We start from the raw sequence: 6,197 nt of genomic DNA on the forward strand, positions 1-6,197 counted from the left end.
GTGAGTTTAAATTGGCCTGGGGGAGAGGACCAAGATCCGAACTGGACCATGGATCAGAAATCCCTGAATGTGTATGAAAGGAGCCTGGGAGACATATAAACCCCAAACAGGACTTATCCCGTCTCTAAAAGGGACACTCTGCTACACCCTTTTTCTGAGTTCCTGGGTCTGAGCAACTGATTTGCCCATTATGAGGAGTTCCCACCACTGCTGCAGTTAATTCCCAGATGTGTAATCCTGCTTTGTCCATTATGAGAAATTCCCACCATCACTGTGCTGAGTTTATTGGTATGTAGTCCTGCAATGATCATTATAGGGGAGTCCCACTATTCCTGCTCTGAGTTCCTAAGTCTGCTTGCTGTGCCCATTTTAATGGTCCCCCAGTATTTCTGATGGAATTTGTATGTATTTTATATCAAGGAGAATGTAAGAAAAGTTGTGACACACAAAGTTGGGGCGGAGACACAAAACTCCCGGGTGTGCAGGAACAGAGCCAAGAATTCTGACAGGGAGATCTCATTGATGGAATTTCTGAGACATAAAAGACTCCAGGGCATGACTCAGGGATGTGATGTCTTTTATCTGTGATTTCCTTTTATTATAATTTTACCATCTTGGCTGAATGGTCAATGACAATCTAGCATGACCCTCATAATCCTCTTTCTTGCTCCCTCAGACTCTTCTGATCCATTATGCAGTAAGGGATGGATGCGGTATGGACTCAGCTGTTACTTCTTCTCTTTAAGCCCACGACCATGGAACATCTCCAAGAAAGACTGTGAGGACATGGAGGCCCACCTGATAGTCATTAATAGCGAGGGAGAGATGGTATGAATGCTGAACAGATAGACACGTCCCACTGTGATAGTTCCACTGTCAGCAGTATTTGATTATTATGCTCACAGCCTCACCCTGGGAAGAGATTTTCCAGTTTGCAGAACAACAATTTAAGCACTGGAAGACTGAGAGTGATTATGACTAAGGCAGGTTAACTGAATAAGTAAACCTTTGCTCACACATTGCTATGTGTTTTAACAGAAACCTGCACCTTTTAAAGAATATGTTGGCGCAACTCTGACATCTAAAGAAAAAAAGTATTTATCACTTGCTGTCTCATTCAGACAGGAATGTAACAGAGTTTACACTGCTATAGATTCTTCACAGAGACAAAGTTATTTAATTACTAATTAGAGCATTCAGTGGTCCAGCTTCATGATTTTTAAACATTTTTTTTCACAGTTTAGTGAGTTCATTTTCAGGTATTAGCTGCTTCCTTTATTACCTGATTGTTTATCACTTTATTTATTTTGCTTTGATTGTTTATTTTCTGGAGCAATATGGGGATTGTTTTGATGAGCGAGGGGGTTTTTCTCCTTATTTGATTTTTAAACATTGCTTTAACGAAAAGAAAAAAAAGAGGTGCAGAAAAATTTACAATATTTAAATAAATTGTAATAATGTAAAATATATTTTATAATTTATTAAAATATTTACAGAAAATATGTTTAAAAAAATAGATATAAACAACAGTAAAATAAAAGGTTTTAAAGTGGAAAAATACTTAACCACTTCAGCTCTGGACGGTTTTACTCCCTTCCTGACCAGGCCATGTTTGCGATATGGCACTGCGTTGCTTTAACTGACAATTGCATGGACATGCGACACTGTACACAATTAAAATTGATGTCCTTTTTTCCCACAAACAGAGCTTCCTTTTACTGGTATTTGATCACCTCTGCAGTTTTTATTTTTTGCGTTATCAACAAGAAAACAGCATCAATTTAGAAAAAAATACATATATTTTTTACTTTCTGTTAGAAAACACATCCAATAAAAAAAGTAAAAAATCTAATTTCTTCATCAATTTAGGCCAATTTGTATTCTGCTACATATTTTTCGTAAAAAGAAAATCCCAAAAAGCGTATATTGATTGGTTTGCGCAAAAGTTACAGCATCCACAAACTATTGGATATATTTATGGACTTTTTAGTTATTTTTTATTGTTTTTACTAATAATGGTAGCGATCAGCGATTTTTAGCAGGACTGCGACATTGTGGAGGACAAATCTGACATTTTGTGGGGACCAGTGACACCAATACAGTGATCAGTGCTAAAAAAAAATGTACTGTCACTATATAAATTACACTGTTAGGGAAGGGGCTAACATCAGGGGCGATCAAAGGGTTAAGTGTGCTTCTAGGGAGTGATTTCTAACTGTGTGGGGGATGGACTGACTGGAGGAAGAGAGACATCTGTGTTGCTGATTAGCAGGAACACAAGCTCTCTCTTTTCCTCTCTGACAGAATGGTGGTCTGCCTTGTTTACATAGGCAGACCTCCATTCAATATAGAATGGGAAAGACAGCAGATATACATGTAAAACTTACGTAGGAGGATTTGTTTCATCCCTGTGTATCATCTGAGGCTGCTCCCTTCACTGGGTATAGGAGAGGGTTTACATCCACTTTAAGTAAAGTTCACCTGGTCTTTGGTTCTTTGCAGAACGACTGATTTATTGGAGAGTAGGTGCAATCTGAAGTTTCAGAGTCACTGACCCTCATAAATGACTCTTCATACTCCTTCATAGTCTCTGTGGTAAGAGCTCAGAGCTGTGGGGACAGCCATCTTTTCTTGTAACCTCGATGGGTGTTGCAGAACAGCACCGCTCACTCAAAGGGCCCCATATTGGCAACTACTGTATCTTAAATAAATGTATATTTACTTCTGACAAGGTTTCACAATCCGACAACCAACATATAATTTATCAGCATGAAATTACAATTTGTTAGACACCAAATATCATAAAGATCGTATGCATATTCCTATTAGGAAGCCATATTTGTCTAATTAGCCCTTTAGACCTGAAATGTAACTCTGTGCAATTCAGCTATTGTAATGTACATGGTAGAGGCTGAGATGATGAGAGGGCTTCCCTTACATCTCCTGTCCAATACCCCGTGGAGTTAATGACAGGGTTAGCAGGATGAGGAGTGGCACAGGTGCCTGTGGTAGGTATGGGCACTGTGGATGGTCAGATGACAGTCTGGATACCACTGAGATGTTGTGGATGCTGGACTGGTATTTGTGCAGAATACTGTCACACATGTGGAGAACAGGAACTCTCAGATGCAGATATTAAAGCTGTAGCCAAAACAAGCTGATGACAACCGGGCAGCAGAGTTTCTTTGAGTTGGTTTCCTCCTGGTGCCTCCGTTTCCTATCCAGTCCAAAAATATACTGGTAGATTAACTGTCATGTGACCAAATTGGCCAAAAATTGTGTATGCATATTAATTAATCTTCACACAACTTCTATCTTTTGTCTTTCTTAAGAATTTTCTGCGTGGGATTGCAAACAAGAGATTTGTGTGGCTCGGTCTAACGGATTTGGATGGAACCTGGAAATGGGTGGATGGAACTCCTTATGACATCACTCCAAAGTAAGACACTGAAACCTCAAATTTTAGAATCCTTCTCGCACATTCCTAAATTTAAGATCTGGCAAAATGATCTGAAAAGGTGGCTAATCGATGAATCCTTGTGCTGAAGTGCATTGTTGAGACTTAAAGTGGGGTTCCACCCAAAAAACAAAAATACCTGGAAAAATTCTAAAAAAAAAAAATAAAAAAACATTTGGATATTTTTTTTTTCACTTACCTCTAAATGCCTGTTGCTAGGTGGTCCCTCGTAGTCTGCCTGTTCCTTTGCCTGGGCTGGTGACATCACTTCCCCCTCGGCACAGGAAGGGCTCCGCTCTGCTCCCTCCCTCCTGTCAATCATCTGGGACCCATTACAGGTCCCAGGTGATTGAGTGGCCAATCACGGCACGCGGCACCGCTCGCGCATGCGCAGTGGGTGCTAGGCTGTGAAGCCACAGCCCGGCGCCGGCATTTCAACGAGCGGAGGGGGGGGACAAGTGGGGCTTCGATCCCCCGCATCGCTGGACCCAGGGACAGGTAAGTGTCCAATTAAAAGTCAGCAGCTGCAGTATTTGTAGCTGCTGACTTTTAATTTTTTTTTTTTTTGACGGCCCCCCTGGGTGGAACTCCTCTTTAAATTCACCTAGCGCTTTACAACACTTTTTCATACAGAAAGCCTTAATGTATGCATGGTCTTTGAGTTAGTGGGGCTTATCAGAGTCTAGAGGCCACCGTTAAAAATATTGGGGCCTACGCATACTGCCCATGTGAATGGGTACATACAGTAGAATTAAAGACATCCACAAGTCCTTTTTTACACCCCCCCAAAAAAAAAACAAAAGAGTCCGTCATTGTAAATTCATAATCAATCATGATGCCCAACACCTGCCAAATTGCCGGAATTAAAAACTTGACCCAGCGCACGTGGCCATTTCTGATGGTACTGCTCACCAAATAACAGCTCCCTATGCTGTCATCAGTTATATAAGAGAAGGGGAGGAGAAAGTAGTGACATCATTGACCAAATATGGCCAGTGACCATATTTGGGCAGTGATGTTGCTGGTATCCTAGTCCCTTTGCTTAATTACCCAGGGATTCCCACCCATGTAAGTAATGTGCCAGAGGTGGTTGCTAGGGACACAGCGGGTGTCAGCACTTCCTGCTTCTTTAGGGACCACTGGCAGCAGGAAGCTGGTATATATTGAAGTAGTAGAAATACCACTTCTATAGATGATACTCACCTCCTACCGAACAGGGGGCAAAACCTGCAAAAGTTTAGGCATTCTTCGAAACACTCTAACAGCTTAGGTTCAGGCCAAACCATTGGCTCATCCCTACTCCTCACATAGCCAACTAGGGAAAGAGATGAGGGAAATAACTCCTCACATGCTGATCTAACCTCAGTAGATTGAACGATTAAATTGTAACATGTGTTCAGCTCTCTCGCAGTCCATCACAGTTATTGGGCTCTCAATTTGAAAATCTAATTTTAAAGCATTTCTTAGGTCCCAGTTCTGCTCAGTTTCTGCCTTGGTCTAATCACTATTGTCTTTTCTTACCTTCAGGTTCTGGGAGAAGGATCAGCCCGATGATTGGACAGGTCATGGTTACGGAGGAGGGGAAGACTGTGCTGTGTTAAGGCCATCGAGTAATGAGTGGAATGATGGTCGCTGTTCCCCGAACTTCTGGTATGTCTGTGAGAAGAAGATCATCTTCTGATCTGCACTGATGGACATCAGAGGACACCTGATATCTCTGTCTGCCTTTTCTCCTTCTCCATCATAAAGAATCTACTACTGCATAAAATATTGCTGCAGGATATGCTGGGACTCATTGTTCTTCTAGAATGGGAGGATCTCAGAGCGTCCAATCGGCAGATTTCAAGCTGTACTCCAGCCTTGTCTTTAGACTTGCACAGCTTTATAGGGTCCTGCATTTCACCACACACCGTGAGCTTCTCACAATGTGCATTAGAATCTTCAGAGAGTTAGACAGAGTCTGCTTCATTTCTTGGCTGGAGAGGTCCAGTGTCACCTAGCCCAACCACAATGAATCTAATGGATTTCAGTTCTTTCAACAATGGAGGCTCAGCATTCCATGTGGGAGTTATCTTAGGTGCTCTGTCTGTCTAGGAACACCCCACTTCTCCAAACTGACACCTACCCATCAAGACATTTTTAAAATATTTGTATAACTCCTCCCAAGAGCCAGCCCACTGCTTGCATCAGGACTGAGGCCTCTTGAAAGGACTACTGAGGGTGGTGTGATGTGTTTAGAAAGCTATGTACAACATCCCGCCAGTCCCTCCCACCAGCCCTGATCTGCCTGCATTGCTTAGTACAGAGACCCAGTGATGACATCACTAGATCTAACATAAGGCACAATTAAGTTACTATCCTAATACCTACCCTGTAACAATAGGCAGGTAAAATAAGAGCCTCTCAAATATATTAGTTGTCACGGCAAAGATGAGATTTCACCCATTGTAGCAGGGTCACCATTCTACATTCATGTCAGCGCTTCCTTTAACCACTTTTACCCCCTTCCTGCCCAGGCTAATTTTCAGCGCTGGTGCACTTTGAATGACAATTGTGAAATCATGCAACACTGAACCCATATAACATTTTTATTTTTTTTCACATAAATAGTAGACATGTGCACTGCTGAAAAATTTGTTTGTTTTAGTTTCTTTGTTTTGTTTTATTTTTTTTTTTCATTTTTCGGGTCATTCATTATGATCGCAATTCGTAATTTCTTACATTTGTAAATTCGAAAATC

The sequence above is a fragment of the Aquarana catesbeiana genome, linkage group LG03 (assembly GCF_042186555.1).
Source record: "Aquarana catesbeiana isolate 2022-GZ linkage group LG03, ASM4218655v1, whole genome shotgun sequence".
NCBI classification, from domain to species: domain Eukaryota; kingdom Metazoa; phylum Chordata; class Amphibia; order Anura; family Ranidae; genus Aquarana; species Aquarana catesbeiana.